The following is a 19,374-nucleotide window of genomic DNA, read 5'->3' on the forward strand; positions in this document are numbered from 1 at the left end:
TATTAGTGTTATTACTGGAATAATGTTCCAGAACTGTTCACAAACATTCTGGTTTAAATAATCTGGCTGCACTTCACGTCATCAGAGGAGCGCAGCCCTCTAAGGGCCTCATTCCCTAAACAGCGGTAAAGTGTTCTGCACGCAGTAAGCCCCTTTACTGTGTGCTCTGTACACCTGCTGTACTCACTAACCAGTGGCAGACAACCTGGCATGTGGAAAAAGTAACGTGTTCGAGTCATGTAAATAAAATGAATAATGTTAATGTGTGGAAATGTATGCAAATCATGTCACAAAATACCACGAGGGAGGTATCTGATATGAGCTGCACAGGAGAGCAAGAAGAGGAGTCAGGTAGAGAGTATTTCGGACCAGGCAGACATTATTAGATTGTTACAGACTGAACACAGATCATACTAGCCTTAATAGCCTAAATTTGACTGCCTACCGTGAAAAATATGCATTTCATTTTCCTTACAGTATTTTCCATTACTCCTCACCTTCCCTGTTCACTTTAGCAGCACTACAGTTGCTGTACACGGTCCGGTTTCATTGCCGGCGTTGGTTACTATGGCAACGGGGGTCAAACAAATACCGGCTTCATGACTGGTGAATTCCTCATACTGTACAATGATGTAACACGCAAGTCGGGAAGTTTAAAATGGTTGTTTAGATATTGTTGATTTATTAGGTTGCAGTGCATGATTAACATTAAAAATGTAGATCAAATAAAAAAAAGCTAAATTCACTTCAACAGAAGATCACGTTCAGAGCTACAAAAAGACTTTGCAAGCAGATGGTGGGATTCTGCTTTGCTCAGCTTGTAATGTGTCTTTGGATCATCTAAGAAAAGGTACTATTGACAAGCATCTTGACAGCGCAGTACACAAAAACAAGAAAATCAAACTTGCAGGTCAGGCTAAACAATTACTGAACAAGCCGCACACAATCACAGGATTGTTTAAAAAGAGCACAGAAAGAGGAGAGACTCGTAATGTCAACACGCTTGAATTAGTGGAAGCCTTTAGTGCAGCGAACATACCGATGTAACGGCTGGTCAATGAAAAGTTTTTTAATAAAAAAAATCCAGAATTGTGCCTAACAGCGACACACTCAGATGAGAGCATTTCCCTAAAGTGTATCCAGCACACCAAGAATATCTACATGGAAAAATGAACGATTCCGAGTCTGTTTGCGTTGCATGTGACGAGGACACTGATGATCAAGGCAGCTGTGTTTTGTACATTATTTGCATCCCACAGAGCTTTACAACTGATAAGTCAGAGGAACTTACTGCTTACTTAGTAGATACACTGCATCTTGACTCTGACCACATGACAGTAGTAGGTCAGGATATCATTAAGACGCTTGTGGAGAATGACATTGATTTCAACTGTGCGTCTGCCTTTGTAATAATAGACAATGTAACAGAGGAAGAAACACTAGCTGTTTACGTCTATGCTTAGTAGTATACCATGCTTATTATTATTATTATTATTATTATTATTATTATTATTATTATCATTATCATTATTATTATTATCATTATTATTATTAGGTTGATAGGGTCCAGTGGCATATACTGTATGTTATATAATTTACTAATAATTTGATGGTATTTGTGGTTTTAAAACACCATAAAAAAGATTTTCTGTTTTTATAAAGAAAAACACAAAGCTTTGGTTTTCTCATTTCAGGTCTGCAGTTAACGTTTCTCCCGTGTTTAATATTGTGGGATTAAATACAGCAAAATAGTCTATGGGAATTACACAGTGTTTGTAATTGTGTCAACATACGTTTTACAAAACTCGAGAATGTTGCTGAATATGTCATTCAATGCTGTTTTTTAAAAATCTGTTTTGCCTGCTTAAAAACTTTTTTTTGCAGCCACCATAGACCATTTTAAATGACTCTTGTTTCCAGCAAAATTTTGTTTCATTTTTAAATATTGTTTCATTTTTAAATATTGTTTCAATAGCGACTTGAGTTCCAATGTTACAGTGTACTCATACATCCTCACAGTCAGGGGTATATGAAGATTACGAGGCAGGTGTTTATGCAACACTTTCAGCTATGTTAATATATTTATATAGTCACCATGTACTTGTGATATTTAAATAGGCTAGACCCCCGACCTCCTACTCAGTGCATTTATTTTGTCCTTAATGTTTCATTGAAGTTAATGTTCTCGCTGACACAGCACCAAAAAGCCTTTCATAATTCCACACCACTCCTTCTGCTAATACCTTTAACTCCTGGTATGTAAACTTTAGATTCCTCACTCTGTCCTCCTTGGTCGCTGTCACTGTGACATAGAACCGTACTTACCTTTTCTTTTGAGCGCCCTTATATATATATATATATTATACACACATATATACACACACACTATAATACAATGTGTGTAAACCTCATGCATAATTCTGCACGTTCTGACAACTTGCAAATTAATCATTTAGCTTGCTTTATTTATGCATATAATTAGCTTAGTGAATAGAGCTATCGCTGGTTTATTTTTGCGTGCCGTGTGGCTTCCCCCTGCCATGCGGTAATTCTGGTCATTTACCGCCATTTAATGAATGAGGCCCTAAGTAAGTGAGATAAACAACCACTTCTGCAGTTTCACGTTATTCTGCAACACTGAGCAAGAACGAATTCATTTTCAGTATCATTTTCCTTTTTCATTTGCTTGAAGTCAGCCAGTACAGAAAGAATACAGCTTGAAAGATATGTGAGGTTTGATTCAGGCAAAGGTATTTTAATAATAGTTCATTGCAAAACTCCCTCTTAAATGCATAAGGATTTTACACCTTTTAGAAGATAACACTCATGAAGTGACAAAAGCTAAAGAAGTCACCCGAGAACAGATATTAAATGCCACTGACAAAGGAATAAACCAACTACATATGAATAAAGCAATGGTAGCAATATGCTTGGGGTGAAATGACAGTCTGAAAGTCTGGCTGTTGTGTCCCGAATTAAAAATGAAATCTGCTCTGCAGCGCTTTGAGCTGCTCAGTAGGAGCTGAACAGAGCATGCCATCAAGTGCGTTCTCTCACCGAGCTGCTCTGAGCAGCTCATTTACTTAACGCGCCCACTGTGGAGCATGTACTGTAAACTGGATAAGTGCTATTTAATACCTAAATATCATTAGGTAAGCAAACAAGGTGTTAGTATCATGATAAAGTATATTAGAATTGATGATTTACAGTTGTTAGTATGATGGTAAAGTATGTGATAATGGATGCTTTACAGTATGTGGAGTAAGTTCTTGTGTTTTCAAGAAACATATAAAACTGTAAGTGTGGCATCCAGATGGATGGATGTACTGATAGAGAGACGTCTCCATAACCCCCCTGAATCCCCCTTAATACTCTCAATAACCTGTGCTAAGTAATGTTAATACCACGTTTCATCACAGGTGTGCAAGTGGTTTTCCAAAATGTGATGTGTGCCTGCCCCTAAAATATGCCCTCTGTCGGGGAATAAAAGAGGGATTTTAAAAGTGTGGCAGCTGTTAAGAAAAAGAAAATGTGTCTGCTTTTTTTAACTGTGTGGGAAACAGACCTGAGACATCTTACCACTATTCATCATTGAAATGAAAAAAAAAACAAAAAAACAACTGTACTCTATTTCATTCTAAACCCCCCCAAGGACTTGACCTTTTAGTATATGTTTCTCCTGTTTAACTATAACTTGATTGAGTCCATAGGCACTAACCCCTTGAGCACAGGGGAGGCAAACTATATTTTCTCTCTGTGTAAACACACTATTGCCTATAAACGGTTTCAAATGTAAATAAATAAATAAAGTCATTCATAAAACGCCATAAGTCCAACACTAAAGATAAATAAATAAATAAAAACACACATTAAAACAGCCCCTACATGAACATTAGTCCACTCTGCACTGTTTACAACAGCTAATGCAGTGGTGTGACTGCAACAGAAGGTGCTGGGCAGTTTGGATACTACAAAAAATGATTATTTAAACAGGCTGTAATTGTTAGTTTAATTTGTTTTACTCTCTATTAATTAAATTATATTCAGACGGTTATGTATGTATTTTTTTTTTTAGTAGTAGGTTAATGTTGCTGCTGGGCCATGAATGGGTTTAAGTTCAACAGCAACTCAAAATAAAATGTTACTGCTATTTATTAAGCACTGGTAATAATCTGAAGCAGTGGTATTGAAAAATAACACAATCCCGTTTTTACTTTAGAAATGTTTTTTTTTTTTCATTGAAAACTTGTTGTTCTTTATTAAAATTAATGTTCAGCTTTCACATTGAAGCTTGTTGTGTAGCCTACTCATTCACTATGTTTACATGGCATGAAGTAATCAGATTTCTCTGCAGTCGGATTCCACGGAATCGGATTTTGCATTCGGAATACAGAGTTTACATGGCAGTTGGATAAGCCAATGCGATAGTTATCTCGGTATACATGGCGTTGATGTAATCGGATTTCCCTACTTACAAATTGCCGAATTTAGAGATACGTCATCCTATTGTTATATTTGTTTATATACATAAAATAAATTACTTAAATAAATCTATATTTTCTTGATTCATTTTCTTACCTGATAGGGGTTAAATGCTACCGATGGCAGTGTGGAGTAGTGGTTAGGGCTCTGGACTCTTGACCGGAGGGTTGTGGGTTCAATCCCAGGTGGGGACACTGTACCCTTGAGCAAGGTACTTTACCTAGATTGCTCCAGTAAAAACCCAACTGTATAAATGGGTAATTGTATAAAAAAAAAAATAATGTGTAAAAAAAAAAAAATGTAATTGTATGTAAAAAATAATGTGATATCTTGTAACAATTGTAAGTCGCCCTGGATAATGCCATCTGCTAATAATAATAATGATGGCGTTTTTTAGAAGCTGCAGGCGCAGAGCCACAGTCAAGCCGCCACAGGTAAGCCTCCGAGGCTGCAGCTATTCTCCTCTCTATTTTATTTCAGAACTTCTTTCCAGTCAGGATGCAGATCGATTACACATTTTTCCTAATGTGCATTTAAAACATTTATGATGTAGATGCAATTAAAAATTAACATGAACCTTGGAATGCTCATGCTTTTCCATTGTCGGCGTTTAGCTCTAGAGCAAGACAGACAGGGCCATACTGACGATTACACCCCAATTCTGTTACGTACAGCTGTTGCTTTCAGTGAGCCCAGTCTTACTGTATGGGTAAAATAAAGAGGCAGGGATTGGTGGTACATAACTGTACTTACGAAATTTACAGATGCAGATTGGAGAGAGAATTTCCATGTGACGACTTCGATATTATCAATATCGAAATATGCGCACAATATCGATATACAATTTTCATATCGTTGCCCACCCCTATATATCCAGTATAAATCCTCAACGCAACCTGCTTTTTCTCATTTTTCATTTAAAAAGCAGCACACCATTTTAATTTGTACTGCGGAGGGTAATTGCTTCTCATCAACTTCAGTCTCCAATTAATTTAATGAGTCTTCCTCTCCTTTCTCAAATGTACAAACCCGCTGCATTGAAAGAATCCATTCCCAGCATAGGAGGCTTGTTGCTAGGGAGTTGACGTCACTATCTTGTGACTTTTGCTAGTGCATTGCTGCCACACGTAAACACCTTGTTGGCTAAAATAAAAACCGCTTCAGCAAGTAGATATTTAATTTGCTTTGTGTTATTGTGCAATACATGTGTATATGGTAACAGTATGATAATAATGCTTTGTTTTTAATTGGTTTGTGATGTGCAGTACAAAATAAAACAAACAGTAATTCTAAGTGCCTATGTATATTGCAGCTAGGCATACGCAGTTAGACGGTGAAAATGGGCAGCCATCTCCAGGACCGCGATATATCCGAACCTGCATTATATCAAGGGGCAATATAACAAGGGGTGGGTGGGTGGGTGTATTATATATACTAGGGGTGGGCAACGATATGAAAATTGTATATCTGTATCATGCACATATTTCAATAGATAATATCGAAGTCTTCCAAAACACAGAAATATAATAACACAATTGCAATATCAAACATATATAGACGTTAACTGATATTTACATATGAAAAGCAATAACTTTCTTTAACTTAGTGGTGCTTTGCTTCACAATATCCATGGAGAAAAGCAAGGTCTTTTTACATTGTTTTACTATTCCATCATCAGCCACCTCAAAAACAAAATATTTCTATACTTCACTGCGCACAGACTTTACAGTAATTGAATCGTCAGCTGCTTTGCATGTAAACCTTGTGTAAACCTCGAAAAGTATTAAGTAAGGTGTCATGCCGAATTTTGCATCATTTTGAGCTATGTTTTGATGTTTTAAAAGTACATCTCATTTATAATACTGAAAGTTCACATTTTAAAATAATAGTGTAAGTAATGAACCGCTGAAGCATGTGCATATCTTAAAATTCAAAACAGATGGGCAACGGTGCTTATGCAGCATGCAAATAACATAGCTACCTCCCTGACCATGACATGAAGGGGAGTTATTACGTTACCGATTGATTTATTTAAATTGTACTTATGTTTTTAAATATGTGCAATTAGTTTCAGCATTGCTCTACTGAACTGTTTCAGTTAGCATATACTGTTCGTGTGTCATTGTAATTACATTAGTGCATAGTCAGTTTATAAAAGTACTCTCCAAACTAATCCAATTTTCTGCTATGTGTTTGTAGTGTTAAATAAAATCACGGTGAAAGCAGAAATCAGCATAAAGGCCGCTGTTTGAGATCCTTGAAGAAGAATGAGAAGCCACATAGTTTAAGAGTAACATGTAAAGTTCAGAGTTCAAGTTCTCCTCATTTACTAAAGGGCACTGCATTTGGAGTTAGCGCGCATGTAACGTAGTGAGCCTAACGTCATGTTGTGCAATGGCATATTTTTCTTTTTGTTCTGCTTACTCTAGAAATATTGATTGATGAGCCGTACCCCCAATTCTCTTCCTTGTCGGCATTGCCACCCTGCAGAGCAGGCTCCATGGATCGGGGTGACAGTGCTATTTGAATACAATCAGTAGCACCCTGATAGAAGCCCACTTTCTCGTCCTGTAAACCTGTCCTCTGTGTGGGAAATGTAATATAATTCCCTGTGAGCTTTAGCAGGGCATGTTGTATTATATATAGGAGTAGCTACAGCTTTTAATGGCAGGGAGCGTGTGAATCCAACTTACATAGGTATGCAGTTACAGCAGTGAAAACTGCTATTTTTATTTAACTCCTTTTTGTCTCACTGGATCTTTTCACACACTTTTCTTATCTCTTTCTCTCTCTCTCATACTATACTCCCAACTCAACTTTCCTCAATTGGCGCAAAGTGTTGTATAGTGTAACTTACTGTGTAGCGCCCTCAAGTGGAAAAACGTGAAGGTTATGACCGGATGTGCGCACTGTTTTGGCGAAGCATTAAAAAGTAAGCTACAGAATAAACTGGTTGAGTTATGTTTCAGTAACACGGTCTCTGTGAACTTATTTCCCTACACTAACCCACGCATCAGTCTATTACACGAAGCACTCCTTTTGAAGGACACAGACTCCGCCCACTCATCACCCATTGGCCCATCGGTATCCCCTCGCATTCACACACAGACAAACACACATAAACGGACAGGCAGACAGGCTGCTCAAGGAAAGAGGGAGAGCGACACAACAGCACGCAGACATCACACCAACACAGCAGATTCCCAGCCCCGTCCCCAGTCCATTATTAAGTCCATACTTTCACCGGTCGCTTGAGTTGCGGCTGCCCTGCCGTTACAATATGAATACAAGGTAGTTAGAAATGGATCGGAACTCTGGAAGTCTCGTTTGCTCCCGCGATAGACACATACAAAAAAATCTTTATGTTCTTAATTGCAACTGGCAAAATAAATAACACTATTATTGCTATATGTGCGACCCCTCTCTGTATAATCCTAACAAGGAAAGTATTATCGACTATTCTTAATTTTATAGCTGGTACTTTCTTTTGTGTGTGTGTGTGTGATATTATATATATATATATATATATATATATATATATATATATATATATATATATATATATATATATATATATATATTGTAACACAGCAGGGAGGGGGGTTAAAATCCTCCCTGCGTAAAACAGGTGTGCGCAGGCACATTTTTGTTAATAGTTTAATTGTTTTATTGTTAATTATCCCCTGCACCTGGGTAATAATTGTAAATTAGGACTAGGTGCAGGGTATATAAGAAGTGCAGTCAGTCTGCACAGGGCTGCTGTGTGTAGAGCCCGCTTGCAAGTGTGTGCAGGCGTACCAAGAGAGTGAAGGTTTGTTTGTTTAAAAACGGTGTGTTTTGTTTTTGTTTGGTTTTGGTTTTTGCAGGTGAACAGCTTAGCTGTCCTGTTATATAGTTTAGGTTCCTGTTTGTGTTTTAGTTTAGTGCTCAAGAAAGAGCTAGGTGTTTGTTTTGTTTTTGTTCATTTGGTTATTAAAAATAGCGTGTAAGCGCTGAAAACCTCAATTTCCTGTGTCCTGGGTCTGTTTTAAAGGGGCAACGAACTGCGGAGTGGTGCGATTCTCTTACAATATTATATATATACACACATATATATATATATATATATATATATATATATATATATATATATATATATATATATATATATATATATACATATAGACACACACACACACTTTAGTGTGTTTTGTTACTGTGAATTTATCTCATGGAATATTTTTCAGCCAAATAATTCTCATCTCTTCATGCACAGGAAATTAATGAAAACTTACTGTTGAATTGTACTGTGCTGAAGCTGAGTATAAGGGACACGTCAGTTCAATACAGCCAAGGGAAAAGATGTAGACAACATATTTCAAATAAACCCATCCCTAATATATGAATCAGTGGTTGTAAATTCTGACCTCTGATTGGTTAAGACCTCATCATAGATGCAAAAATAGATTAATCTATTGCCCTAACATCCTTACACCACCGGGCAATAGAAGTCACTCTAGAAAATAACTGGTATATGTGTAGAATTACCAGCTCAGTATAAAATAACTAAGGAGATGATAGTTATAATGCTACAGCATTTGAGTTGAATTCTGAAATAAAGTAATGTCAGGGAGCTTAATGGCAATTTAAACTTCACTGCATCCCTTCTTGCAATAATATTATTATTATTTATTAATAATAATAATAATAATAATAATAATAATAATAATAATAATAATAATAATTATTATTATTATTATTATTATTATTATTATTATTATTATTATTATTATTATTATTATTATTATAATATTAAATAATAATAATAATAATAACAACGTATGCATTTAGCAGAGACTATGTAGTAATATATTCATACATGATTAGAGACAGAGTTCTGGTATTATATTTAATGATTTTACCTCCTTGTCTTTCGCTTTATGTAAAAAAAAAAAAAAAAATCACTTTCCCGATTTTATTTCAAATAAAAAATAACCATAGGGCACACATTAGGTATGGTAATAATGACACCTCTTCAGCAAAACTCATGCCTCTACTAAATGTGATTTAGTATTATTCAGTTTCTCATTTAGAAAAAAGCATAACCTAAGTGCATGCAGGTTTTGCATTTCAGCGAGTATCATTTTGCCAGCAAAACATTCTTTTATATTGTGAATTGTTGCCAGAAAGTGATCATGGATGAAAGTAAGAGAGAGAATTCACTACCATATCCTTATTTTATACATTGACTGCTGAGCTGGTAAATCTACACATTTACTGATTAATCTATAGATTTACTGATTTTACACATGGACCGTAACACATATATTTACTTTGTTTCCTACGCCACATAAACAATAGAAGCCAAGGCTGCATTTAATAAAGAGAGTGTGTGGAAGTTACTGGGTAAATGAATGACTAAAACGCCACTGTCTAGACAAAGTGGGAGGCGAAGCAAAGAAATAGACGAGACATACTGTAATTGAAAAGTCCTTGGGTTTTCAAAGACCTGTTTACTAAAACATTTCCTTTGGCTTTTTGTGTCATAAATTCTTTTGGCGGTTAATTACATGATACTTTAGGGTGCTTTTTAAATAAGAGCAACCATTAACTTGAGTTTAATAGGACACCCCTGAACTTGTTACCTATACACTGTGCCTAATCAAGCTTGTATTTAAACCTGGAATGGGTGAAGCTGCTATGCAATAGGAGTCTTATTTCCATCCCAGAATCCCAGAGAGTGCTCTAACCCTACCAGAAACAATATCAGCAGTGGCAAAACACTGGATTCGGAACAGATATTGTACATCAGTTTAGGTACTATGGTACTGCAATCAGTGTCATGCAAAATCCTGATACACTATCGCAGTGTCTGGCACTGGTTTAGGTGCTATGGTACTGCAATCAGTGTCATAAAAAATATCAGATAGTTTAAAATTACATTTCAGTTTGTTACTGTCCTTTGACCTTTTTAATTGTTCTGAATAGTTTTCATTGCAATTACTCAAATATTGCATTTAATTCACTTTTTGATGTAGTCTGTGTTAAGGTGCTTTGACTTGAATTCAGGAAGAGCTCTTGAGATGTAGTTGCCCCTCATTACAATGCAATTTAAACACCTCACTTGTCACATCACATCAGTGCCCTACACCCTATCGACAGTGTTATGGCAGGTCTGATAATACTGACCTTTATTGCATTAAAAAAATGAAAAGTCCACCAGCACAGAGCATACCTGTCAGTTACTCTGTAATCCAATTAGACACACTTAATACACGAATGGCATTTCTTCATACTAATTCTGACAAGAGGAATAAGACATGCAAGGGTGAGCTTCCTTTTGTCTAGATTAATACACAGTGTAGCTGAATAACCTTTACAGGCTTAGGCCCTCAACTGAAACCACACATCTTAATTTCCCATGCAGCACAGATTTCTGTCACCTTTCCACGTCAGTGTGTTATAAGCAGGTAATAGACGAGGCTACACAGTGGGAATACAAGAATGGTGTGGCTCTATTCATTATTCAAACTTTAATGGTGAAGTTCATGTTTCTTATAAAAACAAACTGAAAAGGCTAACTAGGCTAACCAGATTCAGTTACCCCAACCTCTGTTCATAACGAATTCCTTTAAGCCGTGAGATTACTCTCTCCAATCCTAGAACGGTATACTCAATTCAAAGTAAATGCAACAGTATTTGTGAGACTATGACCCAAAATGGTCTTATCAGGAGTCTAAGCCAAATGCATACTGTCAGTTTTTATCGAAGTTACACTAACACTGAAATCAATTTTCAATTGCAGTACAATGAAAAGTAATGTAAATGGAAAAGTGCTGTACATTATTGAAAATACTGTTGTAAGTGAACTTTTCAAAAGTGTACATTGTGACTTGAAACCTGCACGTCCCGTTCTGATCACGGGTCATTTTTAAACTACGAAAGTAAGGCCTCCTCAACATCAGGGTATTGAGCAAATCGGAAACGCTGACGACCTGCACCTGCAGTTCACAGGCCTGTATTATTGTATCCCAGTGTTTCAGAATGGTTGACAAAGCGTTCGCAGGAATGTTAAAATCTTTCTTTTTCGTGTACGGTGGTGCATTATCAACACCTCCACTTTTGCAGGGGTAATATAAGATTGTTTGTGCTGGTCACTCATTTCTCTGCATTATGGAAATGGCATTGATGCAGGTGCACTACGGCAACTCAAAATGCATCATAAAATCAGCAGTCCCAAAACAGCACTAAAATCTGGTTGCAATTTAATTGAATACATTTCCTAATATAATTCTTTACACTCAGCTGTTCGAATTAGGGCAGTTTGTTTTATTCATTTTTTTTTTCCTGGGGGAGCAAAATAATTAGCACCAACAGTACATTTGTGTAAAGTTAATTTGTATTAATTTACAATAAGCAACTGCAAAATTTGGCCATACCTAGTAGAACAGCCGTAGCATGAGGAAATTCATTTAATTCAAGTTTGTCTTAATAAGAATTGAGTGTATATTGTGACAAAGTGAGGCTCGTTCCTTCTGGTACAGGGCAACTTCTCTCAATTTCTGGGTTCTTGCTATTGCTGGTGGTGGATATAGGTCACATTGACAACAGACGTAGAGTTTAACAGGGGATACCTGGGTGTTTGCTTGTTCAGCAGGGCACTTTGACAAATAGCGCACTGCGTCTTTTAGAACACAAATAAAATACAAATCAAACCAAAAATAATAATAACCCCTTCAGGAGTGCTAAATAAACAATATATTTCAATTTCCTAACTTCCAGTCCGTGGGCTAATTATATATATCCCACGATTGAAAAAGGCTGAAGATTCTTCCACAAAAGCCTGTCTGCTGCATCTCTCATCCATGTTGCTCCGGCGTGTTTCCTAATTTCATCTTGCAATCTTCCTGGAGGTCTTCTTGGTCGCTTTATCTCTTGGGATCCAGTCTAGTATCTCCTTGGTCCAGAGATGGTCTGTTCTTGTCTTTTTTTTAATGCACAAGTCTTGGCATTAAAAAAAAAAACACATCAGAAACCATCACAAATAGCCCAGTGTATCCCTTAAGAATGCACAATGCTCTTTGCTGTTGTTTGTTCCAGGAATGCAGTTTGCCTCTATGATCGAATCCTGCACGGTTCACTGCAGTGTGCAGACCAGAAGCAGACAGGCTGGAGCAGGCATGATAACCCTGCTGACATTCCAGCCCCAGCCTCCCCTCAAGGGGCTAGCAGTGTTCAGACAGCAAGCTTCTTTCTTGTGACCGGATCCTTGCAACTGGTCAACATATGTAAGAATCAAAACATAAAGCAGCAGCTTTAGCTCCAGTCAGAGTATGGTTTGGATAGAGTTAAAGATACATTTGAGTGTTTCCATCCCAGCAATAAACAACTCTTTGTGTTACATTTAATAGCACTATGTGCCTGTAAGTATCCTACGGGAGTTTCTAAAGGGGTTGTAGCTAACAAAATAATTCCACAACTCTTTCCTGTTTTGTACTTTTATTTGCAACACATTTTATTGCAGTTTTGAATAACACACATGCTATAGTTTCAGTTTAAAACATATCTGGTACTACACTAGTTTAAAGAAAGCTCTCTGTTTCTGTGGCTTACTCTCAGGAAATGGGTTGCACTTGCAGGGGAAGCAACTGGGTGGTTGATGACAGGAAGGAATCTTTAAAGGTGTGAACACAATTTAACACTCCAGGTAAAATGACAAAGGAAATGCAACACTATCCCAAAGCATAACATGCACACATTGAACCTAGTGTAGTACTAGATTTTATGTTTTAAAAATAAATACATGTTTCTTTCATTTCCGCACATTTGAGAACAATATAGAGAAAGGAAGTGCTACAATCACATACATACTAAAGCAGAGGAAAAAGCAATTTGGCCACTTCATGCTAGTGTTATAAAAACAAGTTTGTTCTTCATTTTACCCCTAAAAATGTGTTTCAGCGATGAGGCTGAGTTAGGAACAAACACACCCACCTAATGATTCAGCATTGTACATGGATGACATGTGGGTTGCATTTAGGGAACATCATCCACATTCAGATATTTTGCCTATTTTTGAAGAAGGTATTTAGTAAACAAGGGTTAAATGGGAAATACTTCTCCCATGCCAGACTTAACAAAAGGGATAACATCTTGGAGCCACTGTTCTTGTGAGATGGCTTGTAAGCAAGCAGCAACTAAGTCCCACCCAACACAAAACAAACCAGCTAGGTTGGTTGAATACTTTGAGTCACTGTATGTATCAGGGTGCAGTGGGATGGTTTTTTGTGTTATGTACAGTATTAGATGGCCTGAAAAGGAAGGAATCTGAGCTGCAAATCTCCCTCCTGACCAGAAAGGGTGCTATGTAAGGTTGGTGGTATGCTTTCCAATAGACGGGGTGACTCCATGGCAGGTGGGAACTGGGAGTCGGCCATTTTAGAGGAAGCGTGTAGCTGCGAGTTTGCTAAACAAGTCCATTGTGATCAGCTGCGGGGCAGGCAGTGATTTGATAGACCGCGGTGCCGGGCTGATCACAGGGAGGAGTCTGGTAGTGCAAGGGGACGCAGTTACATGAGTACAGCCCCTCACGCTGGAGTTACTAACGCACCAAAGCGCTATGTTTTGCTTTTGTGCTTGTGTTGCAGAGGACTAGGAGACGGGAGCTGCAGCCACGGTGCCAGAACACACCCCTGAGCACCACCCTCGCTGCACAGCACAGCAAACCTCCCGATTGAAGAGCACAGTTTCATGCACCGTGTGTTTATTTAGTTTGAGACTGAAAACCCGGGGTATATCCCCCGGTGCCATTGCTGGTAGAGGGGCGGATTTATTATTTGATAAATAGACGTTTTGGATACTGAAAGCGCTTGTTTGGACATTCACCTGCTTACCCACACCACTCACCTTGTGACAATGCTATAAACTGCCTTGCAGACCGTTGGGAGCCAAACGTTTGAGTGCACATCCAATACTGTATATTTCCAATGGGATGGTTAAGAGTCCAGCCACGCATCACAAAATGAATGTGTCCAGCAGCTGACCAGTGTTGGTGTGGCTGTATAAACCCAGGAGGAAACGTTGTGTGTAGGATTAGCATTCCCTGAATGCTTAGCATGCGGGGTTTAGTAGAAATATTTAACATTGTATTTTTCTTTAAGTACAGTGCACAACCATAAGTGAAGTGTACAGTATGTGTTACTAGACTTAAAACAATTCTATTCCTTACATTATTCCTTCCTGTCAGCAGCACTGTAACTATGGAAACAGGACTAGACTACATGCACCGTAGCGAAGGTTTTCTTTTCTGTCTATCACTGATATTTTTGGTCTATAAAGAAAATAAATATGTGCTAATATCACACTGTTATTAAAATGGCATTACATTATGCTGTCAAGTGTGATTAATAATCATCTATATTGCGTTCACTTTATTTGACAGTGTTCTCTGCAGTTTTACTTTTTAAAACTGCATTGAAACCTTGTTATCATGGCAAGCGGCCAATAAAATGGGGTCTTAATATGAGAGTACCCTAACTGTTGAAGTAAGATAACACATTAAAACCATAGTTTTATTTACAAAAAAGTGTTTAGTTTAGCCATTTTATTCACCTGGTCAACACTTTGTTGAAGAGATGTTGTTTATGAACTATTCTAATTTAAAGTTTGCCTTTTTTTAAAGACAGTTTGTAGTTTATAGCTTGTTGGTCTTACTAGAGAAGTAATGTAACAGTGGTTTGTTTGGTGAATCTGGGACTGCAGATGGTGGCCTCATAATGAATACAGGGGTGGTCTTAATATTGAAGGGGAATGTACATTGCCGTCAATCGAAGTGGGAGTGTAGAAAAGTGGCCTCAATTGTGAGGTTGTGCAAATTAAGTAACTGTGTAGTGCGCTGAAGAATGAACACTGCAATGCACGCTCTTAAGTATACAGCATTTTAGTTATTATAGTCATTTTATTCAGGCTTTTTTATGTCACTAATTCATTCCATTCTGCTCAATACACTTACTACACTTTAACATGGAAAGAAAAGCAAGCAAGCTAGCCATCAATGCTAATGATTCGCAAATAACAAATAGCACAAAATAAAACAAAATGCAACCTTTCTCTCACACACATAGACCACAGCTCTATCAGCTACTGAGGTTACAAGACCAACAACAACACCACCACCAACAGCAATTTCCCTGCAACCGAGGGAGAGCCGCAGCGGTTCCCAGAGATAGGAGACTACCTGCTGCTCCCGCCTCCACCACCAGAGGGAGACCAATGGTTGCTCTCGCCTCCACCGTCGCAGGAAGACTGCCTGCAGCTCCCACCTCCAACGGAAGAGGAAGACTACCTGTTGCTCTCATCGCCTCCCAACTCCTGCCCGAGCCTGCACCGCCTACGGATACGGAGCCTGCACCGCCTAGGGCTGCTAAGCCTGCAATGCCTACGGATGCCACTCCTGCACCGCCTAGCGATGCCACTCCTGCACCGCCTAGCGATGCCACGCCTGCACCACCTAGGGATGCCACGCCTGCAATGCCTAGGAATGCCACGCCTGCAATGCCTAGGAATGCCACGCCTGCAATGCCTAGGGATGCCACGCCTGCAACGCCTAGGGATGCCACGCCTGCACCGCCTAGGGATGCCACGCCTGCACCGCCTAGGGATGCCACGCCTGCACCGCCTAGGGATGCCACGCCTGCACCGCCTAGGGATGCCACGCCTGCACCGCCTAGGGATGCCACGCCTGCACCGCCTAGGGATGCCACGCCTGCACCGCCTAGGGATGCCACGCCTGCAAAGCATAGGGATGCCACGCCTGCAAAGCATAGGGATGCCACGCCTGCAATGCCTAGGGATGCCACGCCTGCACCGCCTAGGGATGCCACGCCTGCACCGCCTAGGGATGCCACGCCTACAAAGCATAGGGATGCCACGCCTGCACCGCCTAGGGATACCACGCCTGTACCGCCTAGGGATGCCACGCCTGCACCGCCTAGGATTGCCACGCCTGCAATGCCTAGGGATGCCACGCCTGCAATGCCTAGGGATGCCACGCCTGCAATGCCTAGGGATGCCACGCCTGCAATGCCTAGGGCTGCTAAGCCTGGCCTGCATCGCCTAGGGAGGCCTGCTCGCCATCGCCTGGGGATGCCGGTTCACCAGGAGCAGCTTTTCCGCTGCTGGAGTGCCCTGTGTCGCTGGCGGCATTGGCGCTGTCGGGCTGGTGGCATTGGCACCATCAGCCTTGAAGCTGCCAGCCTTGTCTGTGCAGGCCACATATCTGGAGTGCCCTGCAGGCTGGGAGCAATGTGCTGTCAGCCTTGCTCTTGCAGGCTGCACATCTGGAGGTAGCAGCATTTCCGCTGCTGGAATGTGCCACACTGCTGTCATCCTTTCCTCTGCAAGCGGGGCCACTGGAGGAGTACCTTGCCCTGATGTAAGCATGTGCGCTGACAACATTAACACCCCGGGGGCCCCTTGGTGCCTCCGTTTCTGGCCCCGGACTACCTCCAATACTTTTATGATTTTAAGGGGGGGGGGGGGTCTCGCCCCTGTGTATATTATGTTTTGTATTATTTTGTATTCCTATTATTATTTAAAACTTATTGTTTAATTGGTAAAACACAATGTTTTGTTGTTATTGTTTTTACAGCATGGACGGGGTTAAACTTCCCCATCCATGCTAACCCTGTGCAGAATGTGACCATCTCCAGATTGATTGATTAATTTATTATTCATTTGGAGATGGTCACATGTATATAAACAATTGCTACGCGTGCTGGTTATACACCAGCACCATACTTCTTTGGCTTTGTTTCATGTTTGTTTTGTTTGTCTGTTTTGGCCAATGTGCCATTTATTTTTAGTAAGTGTTCTGTTTTATTTAAACCTTTTTAGTTTACAATAAACCTGTGCATCAGCGCATTTATTTATATCCCAGCACTGCTGTCTGTGTCATCTGTCTTCCAGGTCTGATGTCACAAATTCATATCTGTTTTTTTAATGGGTAAACTGCTGTATGTGCAATTATTATGACAGCCCCACAATAGTAGGGCAGTGTAAATATATATCTTTTTTTTTAATTTGATCTTTTTGTATTTTTATAGAGGGCATGGGCAGTATTCACTGTAAATAGGCAGTTCATTAGAGTGGGGGACTGTACCTTACCGTTACTGCCACTAATGAGAAATTATGATAACTAAATTATTTTTCTGTGCGAGGTCTGTTTATGTCATAATGTTATAAAAACAAAAAAAACAGAAAATGTTTAATAAAAATGATGTATGTAGTTAAAACATGATGTATACTATTATTGATTTCTATTTGAGTTGTTGTTGTTAATGTGTATCTGTAATAAAACAAAATAAAACAAATTTTTGGAAAAATAAAACAAAACATTATAAAAAATCCAAATAATTTCACGGGGCTCTATGACATTCCAAGCACTTTGGGGAGTTAGCGGTGAGTTGCTTCCACAGTCACCAGCTTTCTCAGTCCCCATGGGGTTCTTCTGGGAAAAGACTGCTGCTCTTTCCAATTAGTGGACCTTCTTTGTGTCGCTGAAAGAGGTCCATTCAGTTTCCACAGCAGGCAATTCTTTTTACTTACACCTCAGAGGTGGACCCTGTACTCATGGGTAAGCAAGCACAATGAATGGCCAGCAGCACTGTACGCATCTTTGATCAGGCTCTGTAACAGGGACTTACGGCTCTCATATACCTCTGTGTCTTCATTTCTTTTATTCGGGGACAGCGTTACAGCAAAACTGGCAGGAGAACTACATCTTAGAAGCCGTTTAATTTTCTTCCCTACCTATGTTAAATGACTCTCATTAACACATTCCTTGCAAATGTTATCTTCAGTTGTTTCAGTACTTTCTAAAGACGTATATGTGTGCATACTTTTTAAAATGTTGCTGTAAATTATCACTCCTGGGTGCTTTGTTATAATAAATAGCCTGTATTTCTGACACTCAGACATTATGGGCTAAATACCTAAATCGTGTTATTCCTTACACCAAAACAAGATAAACTAATTAACAATGTGACACATATCCTAAAGTACATGCCTGAGTTATTCATGTCTGCTTAAGTAACTGTGTTGCATTGTTTATTTGAGTTAAAAGATTTGAGAAAGTAGCACTTTATTTGTGTCAGGCTCCTGTATCTAATGTGTTTATTATGACGATGAGGTGTGAGCAGCAGTGTACAATGGTCAGGCTCTAATGTGTTTATTATTATGATGAGGTGTGAGCAGTACATTTTCTGTGAAAGTGGTATTCAGTACAGAAAGCACGGTCCATTGTCTGTAATTGAAATCCTTTAAATGATATCAGGCTTCATTAACCATGAGCGAGAGGTGACAAAATAAACAATAGGGTTACCTGGCATGTGTTAACAGCATATACTGCTAGTTCTTATTTCTGTGATGTGTATAATAGTTTACCCCATGTTTATACAGTACGACACATTAAACACAGCTTGTCCGAATTGACCTCAGTGTTTTCATGCTTTACTATTCCTGTATAGTATGTGATTTACCCTGTGGTGTACTAATCCTTTCTACACCTTGCTATGCATTTACAGCAAACCACAGTGCAGGTTTATAAAAAATATATGAACAACAAGAATTCACCAGTGTTATTTAGACTACTACTATCCAAATACATTTCACAGGACAACTAAATGCATGTGTAATGCTGTTTTCTACATAGACTGCTTGTGCTAAACATCTTGGCTTAGAAACACTGCTGCAAAGACATTTAGGCATTATCTGTGAAGGATTTTTTAAAATCTGTAATTTTGTTGGATTTATATGATGAGCATTTTCCATGTAAAACAACAACAACACTGGGGTGTTGCTAACAATACATCCACACAAATAATCTTTTGGCGCACTGTACCATACATGGTTTAA

At 39.0% G+C, this 19,374-nt stretch overlaps 1 protein-coding gene across 2 annotated transcripts in view; it reads right to left on the reverse strand.

The window, feature by feature from the left end:
* LOC117964677 (BMP/retinoic acid-inducible neural-specific protein 1) overlaps positions 1-19,374 on the reverse strand; it is a 138,296-nt gene that overhangs the window by 3,813 nt on the left and 115,109 nt on the right. The window lies entirely within an intron of this gene.

This window comes from Acipenser ruthenus, chromosome 31 (genome assembly GCF_902713425.1).
Source record: "Acipenser ruthenus chromosome 31, fAciRut3.2 maternal haplotype, whole genome shotgun sequence".
Lineage (NCBI taxonomy): Eukaryota > Metazoa > Chordata > Actinopteri > Acipenseriformes > Acipenseridae > Acipenser > Acipenser ruthenus.